The sequence below is a fragment of the Mobula hypostoma genome, chromosome 2 (genome assembly GCF_963921235.1).
Source record: "Mobula hypostoma chromosome 2, sMobHyp1.1, whole genome shotgun sequence".
In the NCBI taxonomy this organism is placed as follows: Eukaryota; Metazoa; Chordata; class Chondrichthyes; order Myliobatiformes; family Myliobatidae; genus Mobula; species Mobula hypostoma.
This window is the reverse complement of record NC_086098.1, coordinates 188,438,750-188,461,339: the sequence shown is the minus strand read 5'-3', so window position 1 is coordinate 188,461,339 and position 22,590 is coordinate 188,438,750. Positions and strand designations below refer to the sequence as shown.

Here is a 22,590-nt window from a genome sequence, read left to right as displayed (position 1 = left end):
TTGTTGCCAATGCATCCAAGTCCAAACACTTTATGACATCTTCACAGACTTTTCAAGTGCTTAAGCCAACATGAACTGATTATTAATCCTGCTAAACGCCATTTCAGGTTGTCTGCTATTGATTTTCTTGGCCCCCACATTTCCACAGAAGGTTCAACACATCTGCAGTCAAAAGTCGCCAGTATTATGGACTTTCCACTGCCGCGCACTCCCAAAACAGTACAGGAATTTTTAGTTACGGTGAATTTCTATTACTGCTTCATTCGTGAGTTCTGAACTTCTGCTCCCCATGTATCATGCCCTTAAAGGCAGTGCCTCTAATCACATGCTTGAGTGGTCAGCGGACATGACCAGAGTATTTGACATTACCAAAGGAGCTCTTTTGAACGCGGCCCTACTGGCACACTTCCTCCCTAATGCACCGATAGCCGTCACTGCTGAGGCCTCAGACCATGCTGTGGGTGCTGTGCACAAACAGTTGGCTGGAGACATGAAGCAGCCACTCGCCGCCTTCAGTCAGCAGCTTCGTGCCCACCCACCCTGAGAAGAAGTTTGACCGCAAGCTTCTTGGTCTCTATCTAGATGTCTGCCATTTTCACTTTCAACTGGAGAGTCAGCATTTCACGGCATTCATTGACCACAAACCTTTTGTGGACGCGATGACCAAAGCGATAGACCCTTGGTCTGTATGGCAGAAATGCCACCTGGCCTACGTTTCGGAATTCATGACTGACGTACGGCACAACAGCGGAAAAAATAACACCATGGCTGATTTCCTCTCTTGGCTCACCATTGATGCTATATACATCAGGGTTGGTGATGTCAGTATGGTAGCCATTCAAGCTACTGACACAAGGTCCAGGGTTACAGGATACTGGGTCTGTGGTTCGCTGACATCAACTTCAGGGACGCAGGAGTTTGTCTTCGCTGCAGCGCACTAACTGGTTGCTTTCATCCTGAGGATTATTGGTTTTTAAGTTCATTCACAGCCTCTCACGTCTGGGCGGGTAGACTTCACAGAAACCGGTTGCTTTAAAGTTTGTAGATCTTAAGAACTGACAGGAAGGAAGTGCACGATTGGAGTGCAGCCTGTGCTGTGTGTCAGCAGGCAAAAATTAACCGTAACATTTGGGCACCATCTTGAGCCATGGTTTGACCACGTCAGTGTTGACCTGATTGATCTTCCCTCCACACCTCCCCCCGCCCCCCCGCCCTCCTATCCCATGCTTTCATGCATCTCCATACCATGGTGGACCATACCACCAGCTGGCCAGACCCAGACGTTCGCCCTCTATGGCTATGGATGTGGCTTAAGGCCAATTTATACTTATGTGTCAAATCGACGTCGTAGGTAAGGCACACCTACGTACCCCACACCGTAGCCTGATGCGTACCTCCCCAAAAATGTAGCTACGCGTTGTGGCAATGCAGATCGCAATAACTGTGATGGGTCTGCTTGGTAGCATCGCATTTCTTCCTACGATACAATAGCTTCCCATTGGGTGACTGAAGGGCAGGGAAGGAACTCTGGCTGCAATGCTTTCCATAAAGCTTTACAGACCTCCGAAATTATGGAGGACCCTGTGCCTGACGCCAGTTTGTAGCTAGCTGCTGCAGCCTGTTGACTTCCACCTGAAGCTAAAACTTGAATGATGATTGCCAGTCTCTGAGTATACTGTGCGTACACTGATGCGAAATAAATGGTTGGAGACGATGAACCAAATCGTCAAATCTACCTGCCAACATCCGAAAATATTTGAAATGCATTTCCTCGTCCATGTCTCTCAGTGGCTGGATAGACACAGAAAATTCACCCTCCTTCAGTTTCAGTTGCCATTGTTTGAAGTTTGAGTTTCTTCGTGTTGAGTTTCAACACGAAGAAACTCAACACAGTAGCATAGAAACCCCAGTGCCAACTAGCGTTTTGGCGGTGAATTGCAGAGAGACGCAGACACACCAACGCACAAGTATAAATGCTCACAACGGCGTAGCCCACTTACGTAGGCTGTGGCGTAAGCTAGTACACACAAGTATAAATCAGCCTTTAGGTGTTCATCAACACCTGGCTCATTTGGTTCAGCAACCCATCTGCTCTCTCCCCAGTCGCAGTCCCCAATTCACATCCGACCTCTGAGCTGCAAAGGTGCTCTGAGGTGCATCACACCACTGTGTAACATCCGCAGTGCAGTGGCCTACGCAAGTAGTTTCACCATTCCTTAAAAGCTGCTCTAAGGGCTTCCTTGACGAATGTGTTGGCACGGTCATCTCCTGTGGGTTCTGCTGGGACTCGGAATGGCTCCAAAAGAGGGTAATCTGCAGCTGAGTTGGTGTGTGGTCAGCTGCTAGGGTGCCAGGTGATTTTATTCCTGACACCAGTGTTCCACCCTCCTCAGTAAACTCAAATCTTTTACACCTGTTGGGACCTCCCATTGTGGCTTACAGGACTTTTGGGTTCCAGTTGAGCTATGCTCTACCTTGTCCTTTTTATTCACCATGATGCACGTCAACACACCCTTAAGTTCCCTTACGATGGCCCGTTCCACATTGTGGAACAGGGCAAAAAGACTTCTCTTGTAGATAGAAAGGATGAAATTGAACCTATTTCTGTAGATCACCGTGCACCAGCCTACTATACTCCCTGAATTGTGACATGACCATTTGTGTGTCAGCATACCCCTGACAAGTCAGAGGTACCTGTTGTTACTCCAACCAAGGCACATGGGGCCCGGCCCAGGCGGCTCGTTCTCAATACTGGTTTTTGATGAATTCTGGGGATCCTACACAGGGTATTGTAATGGGTGACAGATGACACATATTGGTCATAATAGAAACTGCTCTACATAATTCACAAGCATCCTCATTAAGAGAGTGTCAGAATGTAATGACGTTAGTGAAAGGCGATTGTTTTTGGTTTGTTTGTAATGGAAGTGAAGGGCTGTGTCTCGTTAAGCACATAAAACGACTATCGCATGTTTTATTCACAAAATCCTGCACCCTCAAAGATACCTTCCGCATCTTCTGCCTTCATTAACTGAAGCTTGTACTTATTTTCACTTAATCTCAAAAACACATCACCCTTGTGCAAATCATAGTCATACTTTATTAATCCAGGGGGAAACTAGTTTTTGTTACAGTTGGATATTAATAATAAATAGTAACAGAACCATAAATAGTTAAATAGTAATATGTAAATTATGAAATAAGTCCAGGACCAGCCTATTAGCTCAGGGTGTCTGACCCTCCAAGGGAGGAGTTGTAAAGTTTGATGGCCACAGGCAGGAATGACTTCCTATGACGCTCTGTGCTGCATCTCGGTGGAATGAGTCTCTGGCTGAATGTACACCTGTGCCCACCCAGTACATTATGTAGTGGATGGGAGACATTGACCAAGATGGCATGCAACTTGGACAGCATCCTCTTTTCAGACGCCACCGTCAGAGAGTCCAGTTCTATCCCCACAACATCACTGGCCTTACGAATGAGTTTGTTGATTCTGTTGGTGTCTGCTATCCTCAGCCTGCTGCCCCAACACACAACAGCAAACATGATAGCACTGGCCACCACAGACTCGTAGAACATCTTCAGCATCGTCCGGCAGATGTTAAAGGACCTCAGTCTCCTCAGGAAATAGAGACGGCTCTGACCCTTCTTGTAGACAGCCTCAGTGTTCTTTGACCAGTCCAGTTTATTGTCAATTCGTATCCCCAGGTATTTGTAATCCTCCACCATGTCCACACTGACCCCCTGGATGGAAACAGGGGTCACCGGTGCCTTAGCCCTCCTCAGGTCTACCACCAGCTCCTTAGTCTTTTTCACATTAAGCTGCAGATAATTCTGCTCACACCATATGACAAAGTTTCCTACCGTAGCCCTGTACTCAGCCTCATCTCCCTTGCTGATGCATCCAACTATGGCAGAGTCATCAGAAAACTTCTGAAGATGACAAGACCCCGTGCAGTAGTTGAAGTCCGAGGTGTAAATGGTGAAAACACAAAATAATCTGCAGATGCTGTGATTAAAGCAACACTTTCAGTACGCTGGATGAACTCAGCAGGTCAGGCAGCATCAGTTAGAAACGATGAGTCGACGTTTCGGGCCGGAACCCTTCGTCAGGACTGAAGAATGAAAGATGGGGAAGGATTTGAAGAATGCTTGTAGCCTCAGTTGAAAGACCAGTAATTTGAAAGACAAAGGGGTGGGGGAGGGGAAGCATTGACGTCATAGACCTGAAAACAATGGGTAGTGGAAGAAGGAGGCGGAACCATGAGGGAGCTGGGGGAGGGGGTAGACTGAAATAGGGATTAAGACGTCATAGCCCTGAAAACAATGGGTAGTAGAAGGAGGAATGTGTAATGTGCAATCTGTCCAGTGTTGTGTTAACTTCTTTAAGACTCTCATCCTTGTGTTTGTATTCATTGGCCTCACTCTTCCCTGCTTCCCTCTACTACCGTAACTTCGCACACCTTTGACTTCAGTCCTTTGTGCCTTATTCATTTCCTTCACCCCAACCCCCATCTGGCAGCCTTTCTTTTAGCCATCTGGGTCTTGGCTCCCTCTCTAAACTTTCTGTTTTTTTTCTCTTTATGATTAAGCACTCCTTAAATCCAAGCATTTAAGCATGTAACCAAATGTCTACTTTGACACAGTGCCAATTCTTTTGTGATTACAAAGTGTCTTGAGCTGTGTGAAAAGCTTTATAAGTAGAAATTGTGGTTAAAGTTTTAGTCATGCACAGGATCTGAAAAATGAAAGATAAATAAGAATTTTAATAGAATCAGATGCTAGAGGAGGGAAAAATAACACAAGGAGGTATGGATGGAATGACCTGGTAACTGATTAAAAGTAAGCCAGGAAATTCCAGCTGCTTTCTCTACAATCTACGATTTTATTAATTTTTCATTGCTGAGAACTTACTAAATTTTATTTTCTTAATGTTAAATTTAACCTCACTCTTTCACTTCTTGTAAAATACTTCCTCACTCACTCAATTTTAATGAGGAGCTGTGTGCACAAAGTACTTTATTTTCATAAATTGGATATACACAACACTGGTTTGAACTAGCATTTATTATTTATCTCTAATTGCATTTGCTGTCATTCTTCATCTGTTCTCTTCACATACGATGATAATCCTGCAGTTTGTTTGAAACAGAATCAAATGTTGATTTGGATTTATTGTGAACTAATTTGGCCTTAATCTTAATACATGGGGAACTGTAAAAGGGTCAAGCAATGAATTAATCATCATATTTAAATTTTTCTTAATTGTTGTGTTCTTTGATCATCATTTACCTTGACTTCTGTAATGAATGCGCATGATATTTGGCAAAAATGGTCAAGTAAACGTACTTGACCTCTGCATAGAAAATGTTCAAATTGCACCTTTTCTTAGGATTTCCATCATATTGTAGAGATGAATAACTGTTACATCTCTGTTGGCTTCATGTCACAAGTGAAGCAATTTCAACACATTTTTCAGGCACAGTACAGCCAGTCAGAATAAAATTATGTTGATGAGTGGAGTGATTGACAGATTGAGGAGAGACTCCAACAGATTGAATCTTCTTCAGCAGTTTACAATTTACCACCATTCTCCGCAACTTCTGCCATCTTCAACAGGATCCTACCACCAAATGTATCTTTACCTACCCCCTCACTATCTGCCTTCTGCAGGGATCGCTCCCTCCATGACTCCCTTGTCCATTTGTCTCTCCCTACTAATCCCCCTCCTGGCACTTATGCCTGCAAGCAGCCAAAGTGCTGCACCTGTCCATTCATCTCCTTCCTTACCACCATTCAGGGCCCCAAACAAGTGATGCAGTACTTCACCTGAGTCTGTTGGGGGCTCCTATTGTACCCAGTGCTCCCGATGCGACCTCCCCTAAGTTGGTAAGACTCGATGTAAGTTGGGAGACCACTTCGTCGAGCACCTCTGCTCCATCTGCCAAAAGTGGAATTTCCCAGTGGTCAACCATCTTAATTCCTATCCCTACTCCTATTCCAACATCCGGTCCATGTCCTCCTCTTCTGCAATGATAAAGCCACTCTTCGTGTGGAGGAACAGCTGTCTAGGTTGCCTCCAACCTGAGGGCATGAGCTTAGCTTTCTCCTAACGGTAATTTTTTTCTCTCCCTCTTCACCCTTCTCTTCCCCACTTGCCATCTTACCTCTTTTCCTCACCTGCCTATCAACCCTCCCCCATGTCCCTCCTTCCCTTTCTCCCATGGTGCTATCTGATTGCTTCTCCAGTCCTCCAGTCTTTTTCTGCTCACCTGGCTTCACTTATCACCTTCCAGCTTGTCCTCCTTCCCTCCTCTCCCCCCCATCTCTTTATCCTTGAGTCTTCTCCCTTTCTTTCCAGTCCTAAGGAAAGGTATCAGCCCAAAACGTTAACTGCTTATTCATTTCCATGGATACTACCTGATCTGCTGAGTTCGTCCAGCATTTTGTGTGTGTTACTTTGGGTTTCCAGCATCTGCAGAAATGTTTGTGTTTATAATTTACCAAAATGTTTGTATGCTGCACCTGGAGCTGAAAAGTACAAACTGCTTAATGAGCAACTGTCTGCAACAGTTTCTTCCTTTCTTTTCCTTCAGAATTGGTGCTATGTGTGAAATGCTGTACTCTGTGTAATAAGTCAAAGCATTACACGTGAGATGGAAATGTTCTTGGCATTGTACATGTATAATTGTATTTTCAAAGCTTCACCATAAGCCTTTCCTTTGGAAAAAGTTGTCCTTGCTGGATTGTAATGTGTTTCCTGCAGATAAATCCCATTTGCAGTGCAATGAAAGCAGACTTGCATTTGGAGCAATTTAGACTGCATTAAATCCTTTCCAGTCATAGGTAATTTTATCATAACTTTGAAGATAGTGCAGTGAAAAATTTTAAGTTGCAAAAGAGTGATATTTAATATACTCAAAGCACAGAACGTATTTCCTACTCTCAAGCATTACTTAAAGCACCTCGGAACTCTTAACTGCACTGTAGAGTTATGGCGTATGAGTGTTTTGGCTATGGATCAAGAGTTGTGACACCTGGACCAATGTTGCTGGGGCACAAACCCCCCAGGGTCTGATTAACCCTGACTGGGTCGCATGGGCGAGAGTGTGTGATGTTGAAAGACCCTTAACACCCAGTGACTCTAGGTTACATCACGGATGATGTGTCCCCAGAGTATTTCAGTACCACAGAAACTTTACATAGAAGACTGCTCAGTCTATCATGTCTGTACCTCTTAGAAAAGAGTTATCCAATCTAATTCCAACTTTAAGCTGTAGGTGTGTGGCCCTGCACATTATGGCTCTTCAAATATACATCTGAATACCAGTTAGGTGTGATGCAATGTTCTGCCTTCTTCACCCTTCTGAGCAGGAAGTTCTTCAGCTTTACTAACCTTCAAGGTGGAAATATTTTCCTCATCTCCCTCCCTTCCTATCCTAGTTTAAGGAATATAGATCATTCATATTTACTCTACTTATTTAGCGACACGGAATAGGCCCATCTGGTCTTCTGAGCCTGGCAAACCTCCCACTCCCACTCTCTCCCACTCTCTCCCTCCCACACACAATTAACCCTAACCTAATCACAGGACAATTTACAATGCCCAGTTACCCTACCCAGTACACTTAAGGACTGTGGGAGGAAACTGGATGCCCTGGAGAGAACCCACGCATTCCACAGGGATGATATTCAGAGACTACTTTCAGAATAGTGCCAGAGTCGGACTCCGAACTCCAGAACGCCTTGAGCTGCCACCTTTGTGCCCCAAGCTCCTCATTTGCTTTACAGTTCCATGAAGGCTGTTGGCCCTCAGAAGGCCCACAAGCTTTGCAGTTACAAAGAAAGCAAGTATATCTTGTGCAGTAAACTAGAGGAACAGCTCATATTCTTCCTGGTAGCATTGAACCTGGTGGCAGGAGCATTGAATTCTCCAATTTCTGGTAACTGCTCCCACTCTGTACTTTTTGTGTCTCCTCCTGAATCTCTTTCCCCATCCCCCACCCTCTCCATCCACCCGTCACTCACCACACTCCTCCCATTGGCTCCTCCCTCCCCATTTCTGCTCCACGACTCCCTTCTTCCCTCCTCATCTCCCTCTTTTAATTCCATACTCCACTTGTCCCATCAGATATCCTTAACTTCAGATCTTGGTCATTAAAATCTCTCAATTCCCAGCTCCTGATGGTATTCCCACTCTTCTCTCCCCCATCTACCTGTCACCAGCCCCCATCCACTAACTGGATCCACCTATTGATTGCTAACTCTCGCTCCACCCCTCTTCTTTGCCTTTTATTCTGTTTATCACCTCTCCCTCTCTCTGTCTCAACCCATAACACTGGCTGCCCATTTCCCTCCATTGAAGCCACCTGTTCCATTAAGCTTTTTGTGTATTGCTCCATATTCCATTATCTGCAGTCACTTTTGTCTACATTTCTTTCAATCTTTCTGTCATAAGAGGGGCGCTGGTGGCAGACCCAAATGCAAGACACAGACATTGAAGTACTAGGAACAGGACTTGACTAGAGAGCTGGGACAAGAACACAGACTAGGGCTTGAATATTGGCTAGGCAAGCAGGACCAGGACAAGGAACTGGGAACTAGGAGCCTGGGCTTGGACTCCGAGCCGGAGACTGGACAAGGACCTAGAAACTAGGTCTTGACTTGGGCTCGGACCCCGGAACTAGTCGAGGACATGACGTGGCTTGGGTTCTTCGAGGTGAGGACATGATGAGCCTCGAGGAACCCAAGCCTTGAGGAACCTTAGCCATACCCAGTCTTGTTGCCACTCCTCTTCCTGTAGCCATATCTTGTCCTCGCCTAGTTCCGGGGTCTGAGCCCGAGTCAAGACCCAGGTTCTGGGTCCTTGTCCAGTCTCTGGCTTGGAGTCCAAGCCCAGGCTCCTAGTTTCCAGTTCCTTGTCCTAGTCCTGCTTTCCCAGGCCTCGTCATGTCCTCGCCTCGAGGAACCCAAGCCATGTCCAGTCCTGTAGCCACGTCATGTCCTCGCCTAGTTCCGGGGTCCGAGCCGGAGTCAAGACCCAGGTTCTGGGACCTTGTCCAGTCTCCGGCTCGGAGTCCAAGCCCAGGCTCCTAGTTCCCAGTTCCTTGTCCTGGTCCCGCTTGCCTAGCCAATGTCCTAGCCCTAGTCTGTGTTCTTGTCCCAGCTCCTAATCTTCATCCAGTCACGCCCCTAGCTCTAGTCCTGTCCTGTTCCTAGTACTTCAGTGTCTGTGTGTTGCATTTGGGTCCGCTCCCAGTGCCCCCTTATGACACTTTCCTTATAAGTACAGTTATAACGCAGTCATAAATATGAGCTGTGATTTCTCCCGCCTACACCCCCCCCCCCCCCCACAGTGCAGTCACATCTCTCCTAAAAACTGATCAGAGCTGCGGGCTCAAGACCAGCATTTGTTACCCATTCCTCATTGTGAAGATGAGCTGCCACCTTGAAATGCTGCAGTGCTGGTGAAGATTCTCCCACAGGCGAGGGAACTTGCGTACTTGAACCCAGTAGCAACAAAGGAGTAGCAAGTATTTTGAGATCAGTGTGGTGTGAGGCAAGGGGAATTTCTTGATGAATGGTCTCGGCCAGAAATGTTGACTCTTTGCTCTTTTCCACAGATGCTCCCTGGCCTGTTGAATTCCTCCAGCATTTTGTGTGTGTTGCTTTGGATTTCCAGCACCTGCAGATTTTCTCCTGTCTGAGGAGAATTTGCAGGTATTTAGATTAGATTAGATTCAACTCTATTGTCATTGTGCTGAGTACAGATACAAAGCCAATGAAATGCAGTTAGTATCTAACCAGAAATGCAAATAATAGTATTATTTACCAAATAACTGTGAATAAAAAGTAAGTGCTACAGCACACAAATATAAAAGTGCTAAGACAGTACAATATGGGTGCAATACTGCTTAACGCTGTGATGTGAGGTTCAGCAGGGTCACAGCCTCAGGGAAGAAGCTCTTCCTGTGCCTGCTGGTACAGGAGCGGAGGCTCCTGTAGCTCCTACCGGATGGGAGGAGAGTTAAAAGTCCATGATCAGGGTGAGATGCATCCTTGATAATGCTTTTCACCTTGGCCAGGCAGCGATTATCTATGTCCTTTTCCATAATGATCCTAAATATAACTGAATTGAGATTAATACCACAAAATTTACCTCCCATTGATACTCCTGTCAGCTTCATTCCCTAACACTGAATTCAGAATTGGACCCATTTGGCTTGGGATTTCCTACGTTCTGACTAAGCATGTTTTTTTCTGAATGTAACTTAGACAATCTGTGTTCTCCATATCTCTTTTTTAATGGATTCATCAGCCTGGTTTTCTATAATTAATGTTGGGGATCCAAGGATGGCGTTGAACAGCTTCAGAATATCTCATCAGTTATTGGTGGTGTTAAAGCAGCGATTGCTATCTTAAAGGGACTTCAAGTGAGGTGCTAAGTTATTAAGTCAGTGTTATAATAGTCCACATAGTAATATTGGGTATATTTATATGTTTTAAATGAATGGATTCATTACAATAAAATATTACCAAAGTAAATTACTTCTGAACCAATCATCTCTCACATCCCTTTCCCAATGGTGCTGCCATTACGTCTCTTGGTTATTCTGTTATAGTCACTTCCCTTCTGCAGTAGTTGCACCACTCTGTAGTTTTGTTCATCATTGTATTCATGTTTATCATAAGATATAGGAGCAGATTTAGGCCATTTGGCCAGACGAGTCTGTTTCGTCATTTCATGGCTGATCCAATTTTCCTCTCAGCCCCAATTTCCTGCCTTCTCCCCATATCTCTTCATGCCCTATTAACCTTTACCTTAAATATACTTGAAGACTTGGCCTCCACAGCTGCCTATGGCAAAGAACTCCACAAGTTCACCATCTCTCTGGTTAAAGAATACCATGTATGCTGTTTACACTGTGAGCTTTATGAGAGCAAGGCATATCAATACACTGCGCTGTGCATGACAATAAACCGACCTGATTTCAACTTACTATGTTGAATGCTGAGACCTGTGTTGCCCCACTGTACATTACCAAACTTTGCCCCATCCTCCCATTGACCATGACTACTAAACCATTAGGAGAAGAAGTGTTTAGATACTTTATGCAGGCCTGAGGGATGAAGCTGAGGCATTGGTTCACAACATTGATGTGACGTGAATGATGCATTAAATTGATGGTGTTTGTTGAAATATATCAAAGGATTCCATTAAAATTCCATTATAAGGACAGTATGGTGTTCAAAACTTGGCAGCAACATTTTGATCATTGCTTCATTTTCCATTAAGAATAAAGTTGACTTTTTGACCTTGCATTAGATGTTACATGTATTGAAAACATAAAATGGACATTTTTTTTTCTGTCCATAACTTGTTTTCTTTGATGCAAGTGTTCTGCTTGATTGACATGCAGGTAGGAAATAAGAGCTAATGGCTTTCTGGCCAGATTATTGGCATGGCATTGATGTGTAGTTAAATCAAGATTTGACAAGAAATTTGAAAAACAAGAACACCCCTTGGTTGCAGAGGAGGTTTCATTTCTGGAAATTAAATTGCAAAGCTGTTCCTCTTATAAATAATACATAAATGAGAATCACAATCCAGTTTAATATCACTGGCATACAGTATGTCGTGAAATTTGGTGTTATGCGACAGCAGTATATTTTAAAAACTGTGAATTACGCTCTGAGAAGAGAGCATGCCCTAGGTAATAGGAGTCCTTAATGACGGATGCTGCCTTTTTGAGGCATCGTTCCTTGAAGATATCCTGATTGCCAGGGAGGCTAGTGTCCATGGTGGAGTTGACTGAGTTTACAAAAGTTGATTCAGCCCCCTGAGAGTATGCATGCTGTCCTCTTCCAACTTCAGAACTTTCCTTTTTCTTCACAGTTGGAAAGCTAGGTAAAATGGCAATGGATTTATTCTGTATCAATGTGTCCTTTTGATAAGTGGACAGTTTTGATGGGTAAATTGCATTGTGGTCATTCTAAGCTCCCACTGGAATAAAGTTACAGATTTCAGTGCAGATGAGTTATCACAATAATGGCAGCTTTTCTTTGCAGGAGGTAAAGGAAAAAGAAAATGATGCTGATTCATTTTGTGCTTAAAATAGTCTGATGACTCAAAGCAGGGTTGGATAGGGAACAGAACACAAATCAAATATTCATTAAATAACCCCAAGGAATATAGTTGAAGAGGAGTTGGTTTTATTTCTCTACTTCATTTGAAAATTCTTGGTTCCCATCTTTATTTGCATATTTCCTTTGCACCATTACTCCAATTTACAAAGGGTAGTGGAAATGAATTGTTTTGAGAGGGCATTTCACCATCAAAAATTTAATCTCTAGTGATAGAGTTCAGACAAACCATCTAATCACTTGAGAAGTCATTCAGTTTGAGTTTAACTTGTGATCCAGCAAAGACAAGTTGGAACCTGGGGAGTGCTGTGTAATGTTGGTTTAGGGAGTAGGTCCTTTTATTGTGCAAAATAAGGACTGAGGGATGAATTCTGCTTTGGATTTGATACTTCAAGGCAGAAATAGTCTCGTCTAGTTGTCTAACCAACGACTAAGTTGGGCTTTTTACCTACTTTAGCAAGGTGGACAATCACCTAAGAGGACTACAACCTTATCGTGGGGTTTGGTGGCGTGCGTGCCTCAGTGATCCAGAGAGCTATGTTGGCTGGAGTCACGGCCTTGTGGGAAATGCAAGACTATTTGTCAAGCCAATTTAAGAAAAATATATGGGGGAAGTTGCCCACCTTTCCAGACAAACCAGCCTCTGATGGCAAAAGGTATCGTGAGTCAAAAGGCTGAGTATACCTGAGTGAGTGTGGGTACAGATTGAGGGGTATCTGGGGCATCTGAAGATGACCGTTTCCTGCTACAGGTTTTGAGAAGTTTTGCCAGCAATTTGTTTCTATTTCATTTTCTCAGCTTTGCTGTTCTCCATTCTGCATTTTGTCTTTACAAAAAGATGTTTTCAATTCCAATAAAAGATGATATAGTTCTTAGCTATCACATTAGCCTCTAAACTCTTGACAATGGTGGCTTGTATCTGCATAATGTGATTTTTCTCTAAGTGCTCATTTAATGGAGACTTTAGGCTATTTGGGTTAAATGGTTTATTATCCCTGTGACAAAGAGATGTAATGTGACCGCGGTAAAGATACATTGCACTAATAACTCCAATATTAATTGCTTGGCTATTTGAATTTAATGCATCTGCACCTCTGAATACATTTTCCTGATTTTGTATTTAATTTTCCCATCTTCCCTATCTGTGGCACCAGCCCCTCGTTACCGACGTCGTTGGACATGGAATTGGAGATTCGAGATGCAGTTAGTAGGAGACTTTGGATCTTTTCCAAAGCTTTTCACCAGTGGGATTTTCCTCCCGTCATGACTGGGTCTGTTGTAGACTAATTGATAGAGATGGATTACAATAATTATTCAATGACCACCATGATGAAGAAAGACCAAAGGGACTTTGATCTTTTCTTACCAAACATTTCTCACTTTCATGCATTAATGTTCCAGGTACCTTCAGGCTACTGGTGTAATCTTGCCCTTTATTCAAATCTTATCAAATTTAATGAAGATAATCAGAATGAAAGATGAACTAAACCACTATTAAACAGTGAATGCATGCACAATATGTTGAGCCTGTGCATCATTCCGATCAAGAGATCCCAGCTGCAGCATTGCAGAAGAATTGTTGAATTTCATATTTGTTCTTCCTTCGAGCAGTAGTGGTATTGCCAGTCACTCTACTCAAAGGTTTCCAGAGGAAGACTCTGCAGCATCGTGGTAACGTTCTGTCAAATGATTTTTTTCGCAGAATGTCTGGAAAGAAATCTCATCCAGATCGGGGTTACAAATTTTGATTCAGCCCCCACCTCATCTGAGTTGTCTTGCTGTCACTCAGTTAAATATCTTGGGACAATGGCATTTTATCATAACTGGGAATGGAGATGATTGCATTTGATGTAGAGCAAAGGGAAAATAGAACAAAAGGAAAGGTTTCCAGTCGTGTAGATAGCAGAGAGATGAAATGATAGTGCAAGGTAACTAAATATGAAAGAAGAAGCATTATTTTAAATCAGGATGCAATGTAATATTTAATTACATTGCTTTTGTCTCTGCAACTTAGAACAGGGGATTTGCTTCAAGGTAGTGGCTGGTGTCCAATCTCAGTAGCTCTGGGCTAAGTAAGAGGATCAAAAGGTAAGATTGTCCTGAATTCATTGACTGCAGTACAGGTAGCAAGATAACTATGCTCTATGAAGAATCCTGTCATTTCCTAGGACAGTAGTATCCTGAGTGTTTAGCTCAAGGTGAAGCAAATTTGTACCCTGTGGAGGGGAGACTGTGTTCTAAGTTTGAAGTAAATTTATGATCAAAGTACGTGTATGTCCTCACATACGACCCTGAGATTTATTTTTGTTATGGGCATTCACAGTAGATACAAAGAAACACAATAGAATCAGTGAAAAAACTCCACGCAGACAGACAGACAACCAATGTGCAAAAACAAATAATGAATAATATTGAGGAGACGAGTTGTGGAGTCCGTGAAGGTTCTGGAATCATTTCAGTGCTGAGGTGAGTGACGTTACCCATGTTGGAGCCTGTTGGTTGAAGGGGAATAACTGTTCCTGAACCTGGTGTTGTGGGATCTAAGGCTTCTGTGCCTTCTGCCCAGTGGTAGCAGTGAGAAGAGAGTATGGCCTGGATGGTGGGGTTTTTGATGATGTATGCTGCTGTCTCAGAGCCAGCACATCTTGTGCATGTGCTCACTGGTGGGAAGGGCATTTCCTGTGATGAGCTGGAGTTTTGTAGGTTTTTGCAGGTGTCAGTGGTCAATCTGACCTGATAATTGTAGGAGACTCAGCTCTAGCATTACTAGATCTACTGGAGGCCTTGAGTATGGGAAGAGGGTTGTGGACAAGGTGTATGAAATTCACAGGCCCTCCAGAAATCTTGTCCTAAAATAGTGATGGTCAGTGTCAGAAACCAAAGCCCGAGGATTTGTCTATGATGTTAGAAGTGGATTAGGTCCTCCCCCAGTATTTAAGGTCAGTGAGTACATCTTCAAAATCAGTCACAGTAACAACACTGGCAGCCTTGTGTCTTGAGTTAGCCTGTACCACTCACCACAACATCACTAGTTACCTCTGTCAATCTGACATTCACCTCCTTTACCACAGGCTCACATACCAGACACTGTACAAGTCCAGACTTACATCTCACAGGTGCACTTGCTGACACTGTCTCAATTTTACAGTGCAATTGTTTGCATGAGTTGTGCTGCAGGATGTCGTGATGAGCAGCAGGATCTAATGCAAGTCGAATGGGGTGTTTCAGAGATCCTAAACCACACAAATTAATCCTTATTATCATTACAGTGTTTGTTAAAGACTCCTGGCCAAAGCCTGTCGACAGTTTGCTCATATCCAGTCCTCCATCCTACGTCCTACTTTACTAGCATCAAACAACAGCTTTTTATTTAAATGAAGAAGACAAGCACCAACCTTTTTACTTGCAAAACCATCTCCCTCTTACCCTGTAGAGCTCTAATCTTGTGCAGCTCTCGATTTAAGACATGTAAAACATGTAATCTGGCAGGCAACGAAATGGTGCAAAAGTAAGGCTGGTCACACCTACAGTGATGAAATGCTGTGACAGGCTGCGTTAGCGAGGACCTGAACCCACTGCAATTTGCCTTTTCATCACAATAGGTCTACAGTGGACATGATCTCAATGGCTCTCCAGGGACAGATAATACAGAGATCGACTGGACAACACAAATACCAATGTCCAGATGCTGTTCATTGACTATAGCTCAGCATTTAACGCCATCATTCCTATAGCCCTGACTGAAAAGCTACAGAACCTGGGTCTCTGCACTTCCCTCTGCAACTGGATCATTGACCTCTTAAACAGAAGGCCACAATCTGTGCGGATTTGTAATAACATCTCCACCTCCTTAACGATCAACACTGGCGCACTTCAGGAATGTGTGCTCACACCACTGCTCTACTGTCTCTGTGACTGTGTGGCGAGGCATAGCTCAAATGCCATCTATAAATTGGGTGTCAGTATCTCTGAGGATCTAACCTGGTCCCAAAATAGCAATGCAGTTATAAAGAAGGCAAGATAGCGGTGATATTTCATCAGGAGTTTGAGGAGAGTTGGTTTATCACCTAAAACACTCAAACTTCTACAAATCTACCATGGAAAGTTTTCTGTCTGGCTGCATCACTGTCTGGTGGGGGTGGGTGTGGTGGTGGCTTCTGCACAGGATTGAAGTAAGCTACAAAGAGTTGTAAAATTTGTCAGTTCTATCGTGGTCCAAGCCTCCGTAGTATCCAAGATATCTTCACGGAATGGTACCTCAGAAAAGCTGCTTCTATCATCAAGGACCCCCACCTGCCAGGACATGGCCTCTTCTCATTGTTACCATCAGGAAGGAGATACAGAAACCTGAAGGCACACTCTCAGCAATTCAGGAACAGCTTCTTCCCCTCTGCCATCTGATTTCTAAATGGACATTGAACCCATGGCACTATCTCAATACTTTTTAAAGACTTTCTGTTTTTGCACTACATATCTTAATTTAACTATTTAATATACGTACATATAGTTAGTGTAATGCAGTTTTCTTTCAATATTTATCATGGATTGCATTATACTGCTGACGCAAAGTTAACAAATTTCACAACACGTGCCAGTGATGTTAAATCTCATTCTGATTCCATTGTTTGATTTAGCAATCCCTGCCGTCGGTTTGGGGTTTAACATTTCAGAATTTGGAAGTTGGATGAGAAGCAGAACCTGTTTTCACCACTGTCCAAGTGAGTTTCAGTCAAGGGATATTATGTGATGATTGACAAAGCTCAATCAAAGCTTGGACCATTATCTCAGTTTCTTCAGGCAATGCAGTCTTCTGGACTCAGTGTTACAATTTTAGATAATCAACTTTCCAGTACTTTTATTTCATTTTTATTTCCAATGTTCTTGCCAAAATCCTTCAATTTTGGGCAATCGCTCTACATTTGATCCTCATTCTACATTTATTCTGCTTTGTTACCTTGCACCATCATCACTTCTGTCATTTAATCTGTCTGTGTGCACTGTGACTGAAAACTGTCCCTCTTGGCTCCCTCTTTACTTTTCCTGCCTTTGCATCATGAAATCAGAATCAGAAACAGGCTTAATATTGCTGTTGTGAAATTTGTTGTTTGGCGGCTGTGACGAGAATACACATAAATTAAGATGTTAGCTGGCCTGGGCTGGCACCAGTGGGATCAGCAGTTGGTCTGCCACCTGTCTTCAGGAGAAAGAGAGTTAAGGAAAACAATGGAGCAGCATTTGGAGATGTTAATGAAGGAACGGGAGAGAGTAACGGAAGGAGAGCTGTCAAGATCGGCTCCCCCTTTGAACCCTGAACTGTTTGAAGTGATGGACAGGCGATACCCCAGCAGGGGGATAAAAAGGGACAGGTTCGCTAAGGCAGGACACACATGACACCCGAGGTAACGAGACCCTGGAAGCGGTGCGTCTCCCACAAGTCGGTGGGAAGTTTTGGAAGGCTGGTTGCGGGACCAGGCCATAGACGCACAGGGTGGAAAGGCACGATCAGCGGGAACCTGGTGTGTGTCCACCTCTGCCTGGGTGCCAGGTTCACCGCAGAGAAACGATCGTATCTGGAAACGGAGGGGTCATGGTCGGTGACCTCAGATGACATCACAAAGGGCTCGCACGAAAGCTGACTGCGAAGGTCTGTGTGGAAGCCTTGAATATTCATTCGTTTTGCTCTCTCTCTCCTTCCCCCACACTGTCCATCTCCCACGGCAGCGATTACTGCGAATTGAACTGAACTTTGTGTCACTTTGAAACTGGTCATTTACCCCTAGACAACGATAGAGCTTGATTGATCCTGTTATCTTAATTCTGTGTACATGTGTGTTTATCATTGCTGAACTGTTGCATTTATTATCCTTTTGATTAGAGTACTGTGTTGCTTGTTTCTTTAATAAAACTTTCTTAGTTCTAGTAATCCAGACTCCAACTGAGTGATCTATTTCTGCTGGTTTGGCAACCCAGTTACGGGGTACGTAACACGGCAATGTAAAAAAATAGCAAACATTGTGAGGTGGTGTTCATGGGTTGGCTTATTGTCTGTTCAGAAATCTGGTCGAGGAGATGAAGCTGTTCCTGAAGTGTTGAGAGTGTGTCTTCAGGCTCCTCATCCTCGATGGTAGCATTGAGAAGAGAGCATATCTTTTGAGGCATTGCCTTTTGAAGATGTCCTCAATGCTGTGGAGGCTAATGCCCACAACAGACCTGAGTTTTTACCCCTCTGCAGCTTTTTCGGATCCCGTGCAGTGGTCCCTCCATACCAGGTACTGATGCAGCCAGTTAGAATGCTCTCCATGGTACATCTGTAGAAATTTGCAAGAATCTTTGGTGAGAAGTGCCTCCATTCCCAGTTATGATGGAAGATCATTGTCCTGAAACATCAGCTCCGTCTCTCATTTTTCAGATGCTGGTGGTCCTGCTGAATATTTCCAGAATTTCTATTTCCATCTCATTCTCAGCCCCTTTAAAGTTAATGTTTCAGGTTGCTGACCTCTGTTTTTCCTCTTCTTGTTTGCTTTCCTGACTAGTTCCAACATTTTCTTTTATTTTTCTTATCAGTCTTTGATCTGCATGACATGCGGTGGAATGTTATTATGAGTCAATTCTATGGTGATTAGATGCCTAACAAATACTGCAGGGTTCAAAGTTGCCTGAAGTTAACTGAACTGATTTATAATTTACACTTGGTCCTCTCATTCAAAATGCAATCAAAAGTAGGGCAGATCAGATTTCTTCACACGTGTCACTAATTGTAATGGAAATTGGAAGTTGTGCAATGTGTTGTGCTTCAGCTATTACAGGTTATTTTGCTCCCACTTGCCCAATAGTCTGTTTTGTCTGAGAGATAATAACTAGCAGCCCTTATCCTGTTTGGAGACATTCCTTTCAGACCCATCAACACAATGTACATGATGTTTATATTTTGCAGTACTGCTTAGTTAATGGGTAATTTAAATTGCATTTGATCCTTTTAGCAATGAAGTGTTTGGAAGCTGATATAATTTAAAGCACATTAGTTCCAAGAATATTAAAAAAATGGGAGTCTTGATTTGATTTCATGAACACAAAATAGGATTCTGAATGGGACACTCTACATACAGGATATAAGGAATACACAATCCATGATTTTCCAATGTCTTATCTGGAGGAAATAAAAATCAGCTTGCAGGTTAATGATGTTCCACTGGCAATGCTCAGTGTTGGAAGTCAATATTTGCACATCAATGCCTCCTGTGAAATACTGAAGAAGGGGATTCTGTGTAAAGCAAAACAGAAGGATTTGTACAGAGTATATTCAAAACAAAAGCTTGAGGGCAACACACATAAAATGCTGGAGGAACTCAGCAGGCCAGACAGCATCTATGGAAAAGAATAAACAGTTGACTTTTCAGGCCAAAATCCTTCTTCATCTCAGTCCAAAACGTTCATTGTTTACTCTTTTCCATAAATACCTGCTGAGTTCCTCCAGCATTTTGTGCGTGTTGCTTTGGATTTCCAGCGTCTGCAGATTTTTCTTGTGTTTGAAAAACATAAGAGGGTTAGAAAAAAGGATAAGAATTAAGTCTGTGTTGTTTTGGGGACAAATCAGCACGAAACTGAGGTACAGAATGGCTTTTATCTGTAATTCATCTACGGTATTGAGATGGAAATGGCTTGGACATACATCTTAATCGGCATGTCTGAGTTGGGCTGCAGGGCCTTGCTGTATAACACTGACTCTATGACTATTATATTTCCTATGCCTGTCTGTATAACAGGTGTCCTTTAATACTGCAACAATGAAGTAACCATTTTGTAGTATATGGTTTGCTAATGCTCTGGCTATATTATACTATATTGAGCTTTGGCTTGAATTCAGAACAAATCAGAGAAATCAGTTACAGGTAAGCTTATAAAATTTGGCTTCAGTGCTGCAAATTATCTCAATTTCTTTTTGCATTAACTTGGGGGGGGGAGAAGTATCAAAATCATTTTTGGAGTGCAATACTGTATCCACAAAGTGATCATTTGTACCATTTTTATGATCACAAGAGATTCTGCAGACGCTCGAAGTACAGAGAGACAGGAAGAAAATTCTAGAGGAACTCAGCAGGTCAGGCTGCATCTACGGAGAGGAATAAAGAGCCGCTGTTTCAGACCAACACCTTTCATCTGTCTTGATGAAGGGTCTTGGCCCGAAATGGCTCTTTACACCCCTCCAAAGATGCTGCCTGACCTGCTGAGTTTCTGCAGCATTTTTTGTATATTACCATATTTATGACACTAACATGCATTTTGTCTTAAAATCACAGAGCCTACAGAAATAAAAGTTGAGAACAAAGGCTGCAGTTAAAGAACAGTCCACGAAAAACATTCCTTTTGATTGCAGCACCCCCAAGGATGAACCAGTGTTAACAAACCTCGTAGCACAGTGATAATGTCATACCATTTTTATGATACTGTTTTTTAAGATAACTTGGCTGTCTCCAGAAACTCAGAGCCTATAGAAATAAAGATTAAGAAAATGGCAACTGTTAAAGAACAGCCCATGCAAAATATCCCTGTAGATTGTAGCACCCTCTGTTATGATTCTAGTTAAGTGGATGAATAAGTGTTAAATAAACTTGAAGAGTTTCATGCTAATCAGTGTACCACCAATGAAAGTAAGTAATTCTCTGTTCGTGTTAAGGAATAAAAGGAAGGCAGCTAGTTCACTCCCGTATTTATTCATTTAAGCACCTCAAGAAATCTGACTTCAACTTCTGTTGCCTTTTCGACAATTTAGCTGTCAAGTTAAAGGAATCAGTTTGTGTGTAATTGTGTTGCCAGTGCTTCTGAGTGTTTATTTTTCAATGTTCTGTAATTTTATGGTTCAACAACACTCCAAAGAAATCTCGGTCAAATCTCAAAGAGATAATGAAATCTGAGAAATACAATGTGAAAAGACTGCTGAAATTTAAGCAAAAAATGTCAAGCGAGCAGAGGGAACCTTGAAATTGTACTGTCCTTTAGACATCAAATGCATTTGCTTCAGTGGAGGGCAAAAATAGATGATGACACACACAATGCAATTATTCAAGATTGTTCAATGTCATTTTCTATCACAAGTGTAAAAGAAAATGAAATAATTGTTACTGGTGTTCCGATGCAGCACGAAAAACACAAAAGATAAAGAAGAAAAAAATAAATATAAATACATAGCTCATATACATTGATTATATGTCCATATAGGCACAATCTGTACATTAGGTGACTGACAGGAAATAATGAAGTACTGGTGGTTGGGGGTGTGGAAGGCTGGGTTAGTGGGTGGAGGTGTTGATCAGCTTCACTGCTTGGGAAGAGTAACTGTTTTTGAATCTGGTGGTCCCATTGTGGATGCTGTCTTGCTTTCTCCCTGCTGGGAGTGGAACAAACAGTCCATGAACCGAGTGGGTGTATATATGTCCTTGATGTGGATGGACTTGTGCTGGTGATGCTGTGGGCAGCTTTGACTACCCGTTGCAGAGCCTTCCTGTCTGCTGCAGTGCAGATTCCGTACCATGCAGCAAGTTAGGATGCTCCTTATTGCACCTCTGTAGAATGAATGAGTATAGTTGTGTGTCGTCCAGCTCTCGTCAGCCTTCTCAGGAAACAGTGGCGTTGGTGATCCTTCCTGTGTAGGACATGTTCTGGGATCATGAGAAGTCATGTGAGATGAGCACTCCCAGGAGTTTGAAACTGCTCGCAGTTCCCACTGCTGTGCCGCAGATATAAAGGGGTGTGTGAGTGGTGCGAGCTGTCCTGAAGTTGATGACCATCTCCTTTGTCTTGTTAACAAGAAGGAAGAGGTCATTTTTCTGGCACCAGGCCTCAAGCTCTTTCAGCTCCTCTCTGTAGACCGTCTCATCGTTGTTGGTGATGAGCCCCACCCCCTGTCGTATCAGTGGCCAACTTGACAGCGTGATTACTCGGCTGTTTGGCCCTGCAGTCATGTGTGAGCAGAGAGTACGGCAATGGGCTTAGCACACAACCCTGGGGAGAGAGGGGAGGGGGCACCTGTGTTGAGGATGAAGGAGAAGTGGTTGTGCATCCTTGTGCTGAAATCACTACCTTCTGATTCTGAAAATCTGAGTTTGTTAGCCCATGAAGAGCTGTAGTGTACAGCCAGGTAATCAGTAGTTGTACCTCTGGTCACAGATCAGTGTAATTTTCAGCTGTTAGAACTTTTACACCAAAACTGGTAACTGTTACTTTAAAGCCAGTTTCTTCTTCAGATTTCCATGGAATTGTGCAAAGTGATTATAAGGGCACAGAACTCATATGATGTGAAGGCTGTTGCAAGGGCAGTATATCCTCAGCACATATCATTGGCAATGTGCATCGGAGTCTGCCTGTGATTTGTAAAGCTCATTAAAATTTCCCACTCTTATCAGCTCAGTGACCAGATCTATTGCCTCGTCCTATCAGTAAATGTTATTC

At 43.1% G+C, this 22,590-nt stretch overlaps 1 protein-coding gene across 8 annotated transcripts in view; it reads left to right on the top strand.

Moving 5' to 3' along the window:
* The window catches only part of LOC134342753 (band 4.1-like protein 1), a 326,173-nt gene that overhangs the window by 215,000 nt on the left and 88,583 nt on the right, over positions 1-22,590 (top strand). The window lies entirely within an intron of this gene.